This window comes from Oncorhynchus nerka, linkage group LG22 (assembly GCF_034236695.1).
Source record: "Oncorhynchus nerka isolate Pitt River linkage group LG22, Oner_Uvic_2.0, whole genome shotgun sequence".
Taxonomy (NCBI): Eukaryota; Metazoa; Chordata; class Actinopteri; order Salmoniformes; family Salmonidae; genus Oncorhynchus; species Oncorhynchus nerka.
In genome coordinates, this window is record NC_088417.1 from 2,365,246 (window position 1) to 2,381,627 (window position 16,382).

The following is a 16,382-nucleotide window of genomic DNA, read 5'->3' on the forward strand; positions in this document are numbered from 1 at the left end:
TTACAGGACTAGCCTGATTCCTTATAAACCATTACAGTACTAGCCTGATTCCAGATCCTTATAAACCATTCCAGGACTAGCCTGATTCCTTATAAACCATTACAGGACTAGCCTGATTCCAGATCCTTATAAACCATTCCAGGACTTGTCTGATTCCTTATAAACCATTACAGGACTAGCCTGATTCCTTATAAACCATTACAGGACTAGCCTGATTCCTTATAAACCATTAGGAAACCATTACTTATAAACCATTACAGGACTAGCCTGATTCAATATAAACCATTACAGGACTAGCCTGATTCCAGTTCCTTATAAACCATTACAGGACTAGCCTGATTTCCTTATAAACCATTACAGGACTAGCCTGATTCCAGATCCTTATAAACCATTACAGGACTAGCCTGATTCATTATAAACTACAGACTAGCCTGATTCCTTATAAACCATTACAGGACTAGCCTGATTCCTATAAACCATTAAACCATTACAGGACTAGCCTGATTCCTTATAAACCATTACAGGACTAGCCTGATTCCTTATAAACCATTACAGGACTAGCCTGATTCCAGATCCTTATAAACCATTACAGGACTAGCCTGATTCCACCATTACAGGACTAGCTTATAAACCATTACAGGACTAGCCTGATTCCAGTTCCTTATAAACCATTACAGGACTAGCCTGATTCCTTATAAACCATTACAGGACTAGCCTGATTCCTTATAAACCATTACAGGACTAGCCTGATTTCCTTATAAACCATTACAGGACTAGCCTGATTCTTATAAACCATTACAGGACTAGCCTGATTCCTTATAAACCATTACAGGACTAGCCTGATTCCTTATAAACCATTACAGGACTAGCCTGATTACAGGACTAGCCTGATTCCTTATAAACCATTACAGGACTAGCCTGATTCAGATCCTTATAAACCATTACAGGACTAGCCTGATTCCATAAACCATTACAGGACTAGCTGATTGATTCCAGATTCCTTATAAACCATTACAGGACTAGTCTGATTCCTTATAAACCATTACAGGACTAGCCTGACTATAAACCATTACAGGACTAGCCTGATTCCTTATAAACCATTACAGGACTAGCCTGATTCAATAGAAACCATTACAGGACTAGCCTGATTCCATTCAATATAAACCATTCCTGATTATAGAAACCATTACAGGACTAGCCTGATTCCTTATAAACCATTACAGGACTAGCCTGATTCCTTATAAACCATTACAGGACTAGCCTGATTCCTTATAAACCATTACAGGACTAGTCTGATTCCTTATAAACCATTCCAGGACTAGTCTGATTCCTTATAAACCATTACAGGACTAGCCTGATTCAATAGAAACCATTACAGGACTAGCCTGATTCCTTATAAACCATTACAGGACTAGCCTGATTCCTTATAAACCATTACAGGACTAGCCTGATTCTCGTTCCTTATAAACCATTACAGGACTAGCCTGATTCCTTAGAAACCATTACAGGACTAGCCTGATTCCTTATAAACCATTACAGGACTAGGCTGATTCAATAGAAACCATTACAGGACTAGCCTGATTCCTTATAAACCATTACAGGACTAGCCTGATTCCATAGAAACCATTACAGGACTAGCCTGATTTCTTAGAAACCATTACAGGACTAGCCTGATTCCAGATCCTTATAAACCATTCCAGGACTTGTCTGATTCCTTATAAACCATTACAGGACTAGCCTGATTCCTTATAAACCATTACAGGACTAGCCTGATTCAATAGAAACCATTACAGTACTAGCCTGATTCCAGTTCCTTATAAACCATTACAGGACTAGCCTGATTCAATAGAAACAATTACAGGACTAGCCTGATTCCAGTTCCTTATAAACCATTACAGGACTAGCCTGATTCCAGTTCCTTATAAACCATTACAGGACTAGCATGATTCAATAGAAACCATTACAGGACTAGCCTGATTCCAGTTCCTTATAAACCATTACAGGACTAGCCTGATTCCTTATAAACCATTACTGGACTAGCCTGATTCCAGATCCTTATAAACCATTACAGGACTAGCCTGATTCCAGATCCTTATAAACCATTACAGGACTAGTCTGATTCCATAGAAACCATTACAGGTCTAGCTTGATTCCATAGAAACCATTACAGGACTAGTCTGATTCCATAGAAACCATTACAGGACTAGCCTGATTCCATAGAAACCATTACAGGACTAGTCTGATTCCATAGAAACCATTACAGGACTAGCCTGATTCCTTATAAACCATTACAGGACTAGCCTGATTCCATAGAAACCATTACAGGACTAGCTTGATTCCATAGAAACCATTACAGGACTAGCCTGATTCCTTATTAACCATTACAGGACTAGCCTGATTCCTTAGAAACCATTACAGGACTAGCCTGATTCCTTATAAACCATTACAGGACTAGCCTGATTCAATAGAAACCATTACAGGACTAGCCTGATTCCTTATAAACCATTACAGGACTAGCCTGATTCCATAGAAACCATTACAGGACTAGCCTGATTCCTTAGAAACCATTACAGGACTAGCCTGATTCCAGATCCTTATAAACCATTCCAGGACTTGTCTGATTCCTTATAAACCATTACAGGACTAGCCTGATTCCTTATAAACCATTACAGGACTAGCCTGATTCAATAGAAACCATTACATTACTAGCCTGATTCCAGTTCCTTATAAACCATTACAGGACTAGCCTGATTCAATAGAAACAATTACAGGACTAGCCTGATTCCAGTTCCTTATAAACCATTACAGGACTAGCCTGATTCCAGTTCCTTATAAACCATTACAGGACTAGCATGATTCAATAGAAACCATTACAGGACTAGCCTGATTCCAGATCCTTATAAACCATTACAGGACTAGCCTGATTCCAGATCCTTATAAACCATTACTGGACTAGCCTGATTCCATAGAAACCATTACAGGACTATCAAATGAAACTAGCTAATTGAATCGTGGAATTGCGTAATGTAATTTCAGGGACAACTGTTTGTTTCTTCGCAGTTCTTTTGTATCCTCTCTTTGTTTTTAAAAGAATCCTTGTTCCATACAATAGTTTTATCATTTTATCATCTTATATCATTTTCTAAACGTTTAACCACATCCTGATCTAGCCTAACTTTTGGTGTCCCGAGTGGTGCAGCAGTCTAAGGCACTGCATTTCAGTAGAGGCGTCACTGCAGACCCTGGTTCGATTCCAGGCTGTATCACAACCGGCTGTGATTGGGAAGGCGGCGTACAATTTGCCCAGCGACGTCCGGGTTAGAGTTTAGCAGGGGTAGGCCGTCATTGTCAACAAGAATTTGTTCTTATCTCACTTGCCTAGTTAAATAAAGGTTAAATAAAATAAAATGAACTTTGATTGAGTTTTTTTTTTTTCTGAAAAGAAAATTGTTTCTCACAGTTTTCATTGAAATACTATTTCCTTTTTCCAGCTTTCTGAGTCAGAAGAACTGAGGAGAGAATGAATGTTAACTACACAGGCCTCATGTACTTCAACCACTATGGGGAGGGTGGAAGGGGACAGGGAGGCGGGGTGGGTTAGGCTACTTACTGTAAGGCGGTAGGGGGTTTGTCAAACACAGCTGTTCAATCACACTTTCACACCAAGCTTCTCTCATCGCATAATTAAATTACATTTGAAGGGGCTTTATTTGCATAACATGTGTTAACATTGTCAAAACAAAAGTTTAAAAAGAATAAAGACATTTCAAATGTTATATCATGTATATATTCAGTGTTGTAACGGTGTGCAAATAGTTCAAAAGGGAAAATAAATAAACATAAATATGGGTTGTATTTACAGTGGTGTTTGTTCTTCACTGGTTGACCTTTTCTTGAGGCAACAGGTCACAAATATTGCTGCTGTGATGTCACACTGTGGAATTTCATCCAGTAGATATGGGAGTTTATCAAAATTGGGTTTGTTTTCAAATTCTTTGTGGACCTGTGTAATCTGAGAGAAATATGTGTCTCTAATCTCTCTCTCAATCTCTCTCTCTCAATTCAAGGGGCTTATTGGTATGGGAAACATATGTTAACATTACCAAAGCAAGTGAGGTAGATAATATAGAAAAGGGAAACAAACAATAAAAATGAACAGTAAACATTACACGTACAGAAGTTGAAAAAGTATTCAGACATTTCAAATGTCATATGATGTATATATACAGTCTCTCTCTCTCTCTCTCTCTGTCTCTCTGTCTCTCTCACTCTCTCACTCTCTCTAACTTTCTCTCTCAATTCAATTCAATCCAATTCAAGGGGCTTTATTGTCATGGGAAACATGTGTTAACATTGCCAAAGCAAGTGAGGCAAATGAACAGTAATCATTACACATACAGAAGTTTCAAAACAATAAAGACATCTCTCTCTCTCGAACTTTCTCTCTCTCTAACAGTCTGTTAGGCCAACATGCACCCCTACTGGAAGAAGTAGCCATGTGGCTACAGTTGTTAATTAAAGAACCACACCTTTACTGGTCTGTTCTCTCTCTCCGAATAACAGTATTTATTCTAGCATTCCCTGGGGGCTTAACCAACTGTTGCCTCACTCTCACCCAGCTCTCACTCTCTCTCTCTCTTTCTCTCTCTCTCTCTCAAAGTTTGGTTGAAGGATTAAAAAAAAATGTAATTCTATTATCGCGAGAGGAAAGCCAGTAAATCGTCGACCCCAAGGTGGGCGTCCTGACCACTAGCGTACAGCAGACTAGCGGAGGAGAAGCAACGGATCGGTCAGTCCCCTAACCCCCGCTCTGCAACAAGGGACTGCCTGAAAACCCACCGACGACATGGAGTATCTGACGTTTGTTGTTTTATTATGGTTTTCCTGGGTACAATTTATTTCCAACTCAACAGAGAGCAGTCAACAGCCATTTCCAACAGGTAAGCGGTTTAGGCTATTATTAACTCTTCTGGTCCTATCGCCAAAACATTGTTTTACATACCACTGAATTGAAGACGTTTTGTCTTGTTTTTTGACACTTTCTCTACTTATTAATAGTTTATCTCTTAATAAATGTGCTTATTTTCTAAAATATTACTTTATTATCTTGCTATTGTGAGCGATGTCTCTATCCACCGATCTGTGATCAATGTTAAAGAGATGTTGTATTCAGCAAATACATCATGTTACGCGAGGAAGCGCAGGTTCACCGTAACTGCGCTCGGTGTGGGAAAATCTGCTGTGTTTGCGAAGTGGAACATGATGTCAAACGTGATGTCAAAATTACACGGTAGCGTTCTAGGACTTTCTCTCAAAGGGAGAATAAACGTCTGCGTCTGCACTTTCTCACATTTTCACCCTTAACTGAATGTTCTTGTTTAATTTATAGTGGAGTGCAACTTTTATCTCCCTATAGGAAATGTTTTCGAATCGAAATCCAAATAACAATTGTAATCTAATATTAAGATGTAGAAAGTTGCACTTTACCAGTCGCCTGTAGAAGTATTCTGTAGTTACCAAACACACATACCTGTATTGGTTTCAGTGTGTTTTCTATCTTGAATTAATCTGTACAGGTTTGCTATAATGCCTTGCTGCAAACTAAATGAGAAGGCCACCTTGTTGGAATCAGTACTAATTCTACTGAATCCTCTCTGTATGTGAGCACACCTTCTGCCTAGAGGTCTGGACCTTTATGGCACAGGCGAGAGTGTATTTTCCATTTGCCCTACCACCACGGTAATTACTGGTTCAATCCCTACTCCAGCTGCCCCAACCCTAATCTCGTCCACCAGTCGGGTAGCAATTGAGGCTGAGGACAAGGACGCCATCCACCCATCGCTCCATCCTAAGCGTTTGATCATATAGCAGGCTACTCTAAGTGGCCTCACAATAAACCAGTCAACACCCCATAATAAAGCAATTGTTCAGAGAGGGAGTGCTAAATCACTTTCTTAGCACGGTTGTGCTGCGGTGCGGAGGCGGTTGTGCTGCGATGCGGAGGCGGCTGAGCTGCGATGCGGAGGCGGCTGAGCTGCGATGCGGAGGCGGCTGCGATGCGGAGGCGGCTGAGCTGCGGTGCGGAGGCGGCTGAGCTGCGATGCGGAGGCGGCTGAGCTGCGGTGCGGAGGCAGCTGAGCTGCGATGCGGAGGCGGCTGAGCTGCGGTGCGGAGGCGGCTGAGCTGCGATGCGGAGGCGGCTGAGCTGCGGTGCGGAGGCGGCTGAGCTGCGGTGCGGAGGCGGAGTAGATCAGCAGAGCCGTGCAAAAAAAAAAGTTATTTTACACAACCTCGAGTGTTCAATTGCTTTTCTACAACGGGTTACCAATTAAATTAAAAACATTATTTTGATCAATGTATGCATAGGATACTATTTCATCCCTCGAATAAAATATAAGCCAAGTCCCGACACATCTATGACTGCTCGCCAAACCGGCTGGCCGTTCCTTGTATCGGTCAGGTTGCCAGAAACGTGACCCAGTCGTGAAGTATTTTTTCGTTCTAAATGTTCCATCTCTCGCTAGCCGACTATGACTAACACGGTCACGTCAAACCGTGCAGCTAGAATGATAGCCAAGTAGCTTCATTTCATTTAGTTTGACCTGTTTTTCTGTTGTTATTGCTTTGTGTATATCCATAAAATAAGAAAATAAAAATAATAATTTCGACTGAGTGAGCAAAGATGTCCGTCTCGTCCTGCCACGTTAATTCTCATTAGGACAGTGAAGAAAGGGGAAATCTTGTCTAGACGCTTTTTACAGTTGAGATCAAGTGAATTTCGTTGACCGGTTGGTCCTGATGAGCATCAATTTATCATATGAAATAGAAAACAAGATGTCTATTTTTTGGGGGGGCTTCATAGGTTTACCGGTGTTAAATAGGTTTATGTTTTAGTATGGCTTAGACTGACGAACATGGACCCAAGGCTAGTTCAACCTGCTACTACATACAGACGTTAGAACCCCACAGCTCAGCTGTTCAGAGTGGGAACTGGAGTATATTTCAGCATAGTAGACTAAAGGAAACCTCTCCAGAAGAGTTATAACTTTAATGTACTTGTCTGAAAAACTCCTTCGTGAGTAAACATGCACGTGTCACTAAATTGCTCTGTCAATTACTCAGTAATAATTTCAGTAAAACACAACTGCTTAGCAACACAGGGCTACTTGTTAAAGCCTCTCAGTCCAGAAGCCAACTGCTTAGGAACACAGGGCTGCTTGTTAAAGCCTCTCAGCCCAGAAGCCAACTGCTTAGGAACACAGGGCTGCTTGTTAAAGCCTCTCGGCCCAGAAGCCAACTGCTTAGGAACACAGGGCTGCTTGTTAAAGCCTCTCGGCCCAGAAGCCAACTGCTTAGGAACACAGGGCTGCTTGTTAAAGCCTCTCAGCCCAGAAGCCAACTGCTTAGCAACACAGGGCTGCTTGTTAAAGCCTCTCAGCCCAGAAGCCAACTGCTTAGCAACACAGGGCTGCTTGTTAAAGCCTCTCGGCCCAGAAGCCAACTGCTTAGGAACACAGGGCTGCTTGTTAAAGCCTCTCAGCCCAGAAGCCAACTGCTTAGGAACACAGGGCTGCTTGTTAAAGCCTCTCAGCCCAGAAGCCAACTGCTTAGCAACACAGGGCTGCTTGTTAAAGCCTCTCCGCCCAGAAGCCAACTGCTTAGCAACACAGGGCTGCTTGTTAAAGCCTCTCAGCCCAGAAGCCAACTGCTTAGCAACACAGGGCTGCTTGTTAAAGCCTCTCAGCCCAGAAGCCAACTGCTTAGCAACACAGGGCTGCTTGTTAAAGCCTCTCAGCCCAGAAGCCAACTGTTTAGCAACACAGGGCTGCTTGTTAAAGCCTCTCAGCCCAGAAGCCAACTGCTTAGGAACACAGGGCTGCTTGTTAAAGCCTCTCAGCCCAGAAGCCAACTGCTTAGGAACACAGGGCTGCTTGTTAAAGCCTCTCAGCCCAGAAGCCAACTGCTTAGCAACACAGGGCTGCTTGTTAAAGCCTCTCAGCCCAGAAGCCAACTGTAGCCATACGTCTTGTGAGACTCTGCATCATGACGTAAACTACTGCTACTTAACAGTATAGTGGTGTTGTGATGTCTAGGGAAACTACAGCCCCCAGAAGCCCTTTCTCTCTCACACACACAGTAAGCCATTTATGTCATAGCCCCTCCCCCTCTGATTATAGTTCAGGGGGCGGGTGCGCGGGCGGGGGCTAATTAGACCCTCCGATAGCCACTTTCTCAAACCAGCTACACTGCAGAACAAAACATCTCTCTGAAAAAGGCTTTCAGTTGGCATATTTTATTACATTGGACGTGATGCAACCAGTGTCTTTGATAGTAGCCCAGGGCTTTGGCTCAAAATAACAATGTAAGCTTATCAGTGCCATTTATATAGTCTTCCACCTTTTTCAAAGGAATGGATTGAATCTGTCTGTAAACGCTGTGTGTTACAGGATAAGCATCTAACTGTTCACACTGAACTGGGCCAGGGAGACACTCTGAACCATCTAACTGTTCACACTGAACTGGGCCAGGGAGACACTCTGAACCATCTAACTGTTCCTACTGAACTGGGCCAGGGAGACACTCTGAACCATCTAACTGGGCCAGGGAGACACTCTGAACCATCTAACTGGGCCAGGGAGACACTCTGAACCATCTAACTGTTCCTACTGAACTGGGCCAGGGAGACACTCTGAACCATCTAACTGGGCTAGGGAGACACTCTGAACCATCTAACTGGGCCAGGGAGACACTCTGAACCATCTAACTGGGCCAGGGAGACACTCTGAACCATCTAACTGGGCCAGGGAGACACTCTGAACCATCTAACTGTCCACACTGAACTGGGCCAGGGAGACACTCTGAACCATCTAACTGTCCACACTGAACTGGGCCAGGGAGACACTCTGAACCATCTAACTGGGCCAGGGAGACACTCTGAACCATCTAACTGGGCCAGGGAGACACTCTGAACCATCTAACTGTTCATACTGAACTGGGCCAGGGAGACACTCTGAACCATCTAACTGTCCACACTGAACTGGGCCAGGGAGACACTCTGAACGATCTAACTGTTCACACTGAACTGGGCCAGGGAGACACTCTGAACCATCTAACTGTTCGTACTGAACTGGGCCAGGGAGACACTCTGAACCATCTAACTGTTCACACTGAACTGGGCCAGGGAGACACTCTGAACCATCTAACTGTTCGTACTGAACTGGGCCAGGGAGACACTCTGAACCATCTAACTGTTCACACTGAACTGGGCCAGGGAGACACTCTGAACCATCTGGGCCAGGGAGACACTCTGAACCATCTAACTGGGCCAGGGAGACACTCTGAACCATCTAACTGTTCCCACTGAACTGGGCCAGGGAGACACTCTGAACCATCTGGGCCAGGGAGACACTCTGAACCATCTAACTGTTCACACTGAACTGGGCCAGGGAGACACTCTGAACCATCTAACTGTTCCTACTGAACTGGGCCAGGGAGACACTCTGAACCATCTAACTGTTCACACTGAACTGGGCCAGGGAGACACTCTGAACCATCTAACTGTTCCTACTGAACTGGGCCAGGGAGACACTCTGAACCATCTAACTGTTCCTACTGAACTGGGCCAGGGAGACACTCTGAACCATCTAACTGTTCACACTGAACTGGGCCAGGGAGACACTCTGAACCATCTGGGCCAGGGAGACACTCTGAACCATCTAACTGTTCACACTGAACTGGGCCAGGGAGACACTCTGAACCATCTAACTGTTCCTACTGAACTGGGCCAGGGAGACACTCTGAACCATCTAACTGTTCACACTGAACTGGGCCAGGGAGACACTCTGAACCATCTGGGCCAGGGAGACACTCTGAACCATCTAACTGTTCCTACTGAACTGGGCCAGGGAGACACTCTGAACCATCTAACTGTTCCTACTGAACTGGGCCAGGGAGACACTCTGAACCATCTAACTGTTCACACTGAACTGGGCCAGGGAGACACTCTGAACCATCTAACTGTTCCTACTGAACTGGGCCAGGGAGACACTCTGAACCATCTAACTGTTCCTGCTGAACTGGGCCAGGGAGACACTCTGAACCATCTAACTGTTCCTACTGAACTGGGCCAGGGAGACACTCTGAACCATCTAACTGTTCCTACTGAACTGGGCCAGGGAGACACTCTGAACCATCTAACTGTTCCTGCTGAACTGGGCCAGGGAGACACTCTGAACCATCTGGGCCAGGGAGACACTCTGAACCATCTAACTGTTCACACTGAACTGGGCCAGGGAGACACTCTGAACCATCTAACTGTTCCTACTGAACTGGGCCAGGGAGACACTCTGAACCATTTAACGTGTGGGTCACAATCTCCACATCAAACAGCCTCTGTCACTATTTAAAGATGTCTTTACGATGGAATTAAAAGGCTTTATGAGCCTCTATCAACACTTGGCTGCAAACGATGAATAAGCTGACTGGCCTTTATTTTAACTTAAACGTTCAACAAAGCTGAATGTGTTCATCTGAGATTTTCACTTTCATTGACAAAGAAAGATAGTTTTTAGTTTTATACTATGAAGGAAGTCCATCTGTCCTCTATATACTCTCTGTCCTCTATATACTCTCTGTCCTCTATATACTCTCTGTCCTCTACATACTCTCTGTCCTCTATATACTCTCTGTCCTCTATATACTCTCTGTCCTCTATATACTCTCTGTCCTCTACTGTCCTCTATATACTCTCTGTCCTCTATATACTCTCTGTCCTCTATATACTCTCTGTCCTCTATATACTCTCTGTCCTCTACTGTCCTCTATATACTCTCTGTCCTCTATATACTCTCTGTCCTCTACATACTCTCTGTCCTCTATGGCTACTCCCTGTCCTCTATATACTCTCTGTCCTCTATATACTCTCTGTCCTCTATATACTCTCTGTCCTCTATATACTCTCTGTCCTCTATATACTCTCTGTCCTCTATGTACTCTCTGTCCTCTATATACTCTCTGTCCTCTATATACTCTCTGTCCTCTATATACTCTCTGTCCTCTATATACTCTCTGTCATCTATATACTCTCTGTCCTCTACATACTCTCTGTCCTCTATATACTCTCTGTCCTCTATATACTCTCTGTCCTCTATATACTCTCTGTCCTCTATATACTCTCTTTCAACTATATACTCTCTGTCCTCTACATACTCTCTGTCCTCTATATACTCTCTGTCCTCTATATACTCTCTGTCCTCTATGTACTCGCTGTCCTCTATATACTCTCTGTCCTCTATATACTCTCTGTCCTCTGTATACTCTCTGTCCTCTACGTACTCTCTGTCCTCTATATACTCTCTGTCCTCTATGGCTACTCCCTGTCCTCTATATACTCGCTGTCCTTTATATACTCTCTGTCCTCTATATACTCTCTGTCCTCTATATACTCTCTGTCCTCTATGTACTCTCTGTCCTCTATATACTCCCTGTCCTCTATATACTCTCTGTCCTCTATATACTCTCTGTCCTCTATATACTCTCTGTCCTCTGTATACTCTCGGTCCTCTATATACTCTCTGTCCTCTATATACTCTCTGTCCTCTTTATACTCTCTGTCCTCTATATACTCTCTGTCCTCTATATACTCTCTGTCTTCTATATACTCTCTGTCCTCTATATACTCTCTGTCCTCTATATACTCTCTGTCCTCTATGGCTACTCCCTGTCCTCTATATACTCTCTGTTCTCTATATACTCCCTGTCCTCTATATACTCTCTGTCCTCTATATACTCTCTGTCCTCTATATACTCTCTGTCCTCTATGGCTACTCCCTGTCCTCTATATACTCTCTGTCCTCTATATACTCTCTGTCCTCTACATACTCTCTGTCCTCTATATACTCTCTGTCCTCTATATACTCTCTGTCCTCTATGGCTACTCCCTGTCCTCTATATACTCGCTGTCCTCTATATACTCTCTGTCCTCTATTTACTCTCTGTCTTCTATATACTCTCTGTCCTCTATATACTCTCTGTCCTCTATATACTCTCTGTCCTCTATATACTCTCTGTCCTCTATATACTCTCTGTCCTCTATGTACTCTCTGTCCTCTATATAGTCTCTGTCCTCTATATACTATCTATCCTCTATATACTCTCTGTCCTATATATACTCTCTGTCCTCTATATACTCCCTGTCCGTTATATACTCTCTGTCCTCTATATACTCTCTGTCCTCTATATACTCTCTGTCCTCTATATAGTCTATTTCCTCTATATACTCTCTGTCATCTATATACTCTCTGTCCGTTATATACTCTCTGTCCTCTATATACTCTCTGTCCTCTATATACTCTCTTTCCTCTATATACTCTCTGTCCTCTATATACTCCCTGTCCTCTATATACTCTCTGTCCTCTATATACTCTCTGTCCTCTATATACTCCCTGTCCTCTATATACTCTCTGTTCTCTATATACTCTCTGTTCTCTATATACTCTCTGTCCTCTATATACTCTCTGTCCTCTATATACTCTCTGTCTTCTATATACTCTCTGTCCTCTATGTACTCGCTGTCCTCTATATACTCTCTGTCCTCTATATACTCTCTGTCCTCTATATACTCTCTCTCTCCTCTACGTACTCTCTGTCTTGTTTGACACTTTGTGATTTAGAGTACAGAATGAACCGGCGTCTGGTGTGTGTGTGTGTGGACATGTTTAACCTTTTGATTTAGTGGTGTAGTGGACTAAATCAGGGTCACACAGTGTGTTTCTTGGTAGTCTTAAACAAATCTAATTTGAAACAAATGTATACACCTCACACACATGGTTATGGACATGAATGGAGAAGACACATGTACCGTGTCAGATAAGAGAGTTGGCATTCATTACATTTTAATATATATAACATATATATTATATATATAATAATAACATATATAATATATATAACATTACACTTCAATACATTTCAAAACAGATTATTATTATTTTTATGATAATTTAATTTATAATTAAATAATTTAATTATATAAATTAATAATAATAATAATGATAATTTATGATGAGAGAGGCAGAGAGGGAGAGATGTGTTTGGGCATCTTGTGTTGAAATTCAACCACAGAGGAGATTGAGTTTCTTTTCTCTTAAATTTTCTCAGCAACGTCGACTGCTAGACCGTAAAGCTTCAGTGTTTTAAATCTGGGAAAGCACAAACCTGACCATACTAGGTTAAAATGGAGCTGCTTAACTTTAATTGCTGTGAGTTCTGGGTGTTTACATTAATGATTGGACCAGACTGTATCAACCACTAGCTTCTAGAAACTTCTCTGTGAAACTCCTTCCCATTGGTCAAGATGACAACACAAAGTGGGACGTTTATCCCCTGTCCTGGTGTCTTTCATCACTAAAGTGTTTTTATGCCAGAGTTTGTTTGTAATCCAGTTTTTAACATTCCAGTACATAGCTGGAAGGTGTCTCAGTGTAGATGTCTGTGGGCCGTCGGGTTAGCAGCTGTCGGTTTCTGAGCTTCTGGCTTTCCTCAACAGTCACACAGGAAAGCTGAGAGGCAGACTAACTCTGTACCATGTCTGTGTCCTAACTGGTATACTATCCCCCATGAGCCCTGGACAACAATAGTGCACTACGCAGGGTGTCAGTTAGGACGAGACCTCGGTGACATCATGAGGACCTTCTATGAACATTTTCACACAGAGAAAAAGGAAACTCCACCTTAGATGGGAGATACCCATACATTCTATGGTATATAAAGCTACCCATACATTCTATGGTACATAAAGCTACCCATACATTCTATGGTACATAAAGCTACCCATACATTCTATGGTACATAAAGCTACCCATAAATTCTATGGTACATAAAGCTACCCATACATTCTATGGTACATAAAGCTACCCATACATTACATGGTACATAAAGCTACCCATACATTATATGGTACATGAAGCTACCCATACATTCTATGGTACATAAAGCTACCCATACATTACATGGTACATAAAGCTACCCATACATTATATGGTACATGAAGCTACCCATACATTATATGGTACATAAAGCTACCCATACATTATATGGTACATAAAGCTACCCATACATTACATGGTACATAAAGCTACCCATACATTCTATGGTACATAAAGCTACCCATACATTACATGGTACATAAAGCTACCCATACATTGTATGGTACATAAAGCTACCCATACATTATATGGTACATAAAGCTACCCATACATTCTATGGTACATAAAGCTACCCATACATTACATGGTACATAAAGCTACCCATACATTATATGGTACATAAAGCTACCCATACATTATATGGTACATAAAGATACCCATACATTATATGGTACATAAAGCTACCCATACATTGTATGGTACATAAAGCTACCCATACATTATATGGTACATAAAGCTACCCATACATTCAATGGTACATAAAGCTACCCATACATTCTATGGTACATAAAGCTACCCATACATTACATGGTACATAAAGCTACCCATACATTATATGGTACATAAAGCTACCCATACATTATATGGTACATAAAGATACCCATACATTATATGGTACATAAAGCTACCCATACATTGTATGGTACATAAAGCTACCCATACATTATATGGTACATAAAGCTACCCATACATTCAATGGTACATAAAGCTGCCCATACATTCTATGGTACATAAAGCTGCCCATACATTATATGGTACATAAAGCTGCCCATACATTATATGGTACATAAAGCTACCCATACATTACATGGTACATACATATACCCATACATTTTATGGTACATAAAGCTACCCGCACATTATATGGTACATAAAGCTACACATACATTACATGGTACATACATATACTCATACAGTCTATGGTACATAAATATACCCATACATTCTGTGGTATATAAAGAATGGGCTGTAATACCAGATACACATACATTATATGGTACATAAAGCTATGCATACATTATCTGGTACATAAAGCTACCCATACGTTAGATGGTACATAAAGATACCCATACATTCTATGGTATATAAAGACTGGGCTGTAATACCAGCCAACCATACATTCTATGGTACATAAAGATACCCATACATTCTATGGTGTATAAAGACTGGGCTGTAATACCAGATACTCATACATTCTATGGTACATAAAGATACCCATACATTATATGGTATATACATACTGGGCTGTAATACCAGCCACCCATACATTCTATGGTATATAAAGACTGGGCTGTTATACCAGCCACCAATACATTCTATGGTATATAAAGACTGGGCTGTAATACCAACCACCCATACATTCTATGGTATATAAAGACTGGGCTGTAATACCAACCACCCATACATTCTATGGTATATAAAGACTGGGCTGTAATAGCAGCCACCCATACATTCTATGGTATATAAAGATACCCATACATTCTATGGTATATAAAGACTGGGCTGTAATACCAGAAACCCATACATTCTATGGTATATAAAGACTGGGCTGTAATACCAGAAACCCATACATTCTATGGTATATAAAGACTGGGCTGTAATAGCAGCCACCCATACATTATATGGTACATAAAGATACCCATACATTATATGGTATATAAAGACTGGGCTGTAATACCAGCCAACCATACATTATATGGCACATAAAGATACCCATACATTCTATGGTATATAAATACTGGGCTATAATACCAGCCACCCATACATTATATGGTGTATAAAGACTGGGCTGTAATACCAGATACCCATACATTCTATGGTACATAAAGATACCCATACATTATATGGTATATACATACTGGGCTGTAATACCAGCCACCCATACATTCTATGGTATATAAAGACTGGGCTGTTATACCAGCCACCAATACATTCTATGGTATATAAAGACTGGGCTGTAATACCAACCACCCATACATTCTATGGTATATAAAGACTGGGCTGTAATACCAACCACCCATACATTCTATGGTATATAAAGACTGGGCTGTAATAGCAGCCACCCATACATTCTATGGTATATAAAGATACCCATACATTCTATGGTATATAAAGACTGGGCTGTAATACCAGAAACCCATACATTCTATGGTATATAAAGACTGGGCTGTAATACCAGAAACCCATACATTCTATGGTATATAAAGACTGGGCTGTAATAGCAGCCACCCATACATTCTATGGTACATAAAGATACCCATACATTCTATGGTATATAAAGACTGGGCTGTAATACCAGCCAACCATACATTATATGGCACATAAAGATACCCATACATTCTATGGTATATAAATACTGGGCTATAATACCAGCCACCCATACATTCTATGGTGTAT

General features: G+C 41.7%; 1 pseudogene; it reads left to right on the forward strand.

Annotated features, from left to right (window-relative positions):
• The first annotated feature begins 4,708 nt into the window (after positions 1–4,708).
• LOC115124511 (procollagen-lysine,2-oxoglutarate 5-dioxygenase 2-like) overlaps positions 4,709–16,382 on the forward strand; it is a 133,880-nt pseudogene continuing 122,206 nt past the window's right edge.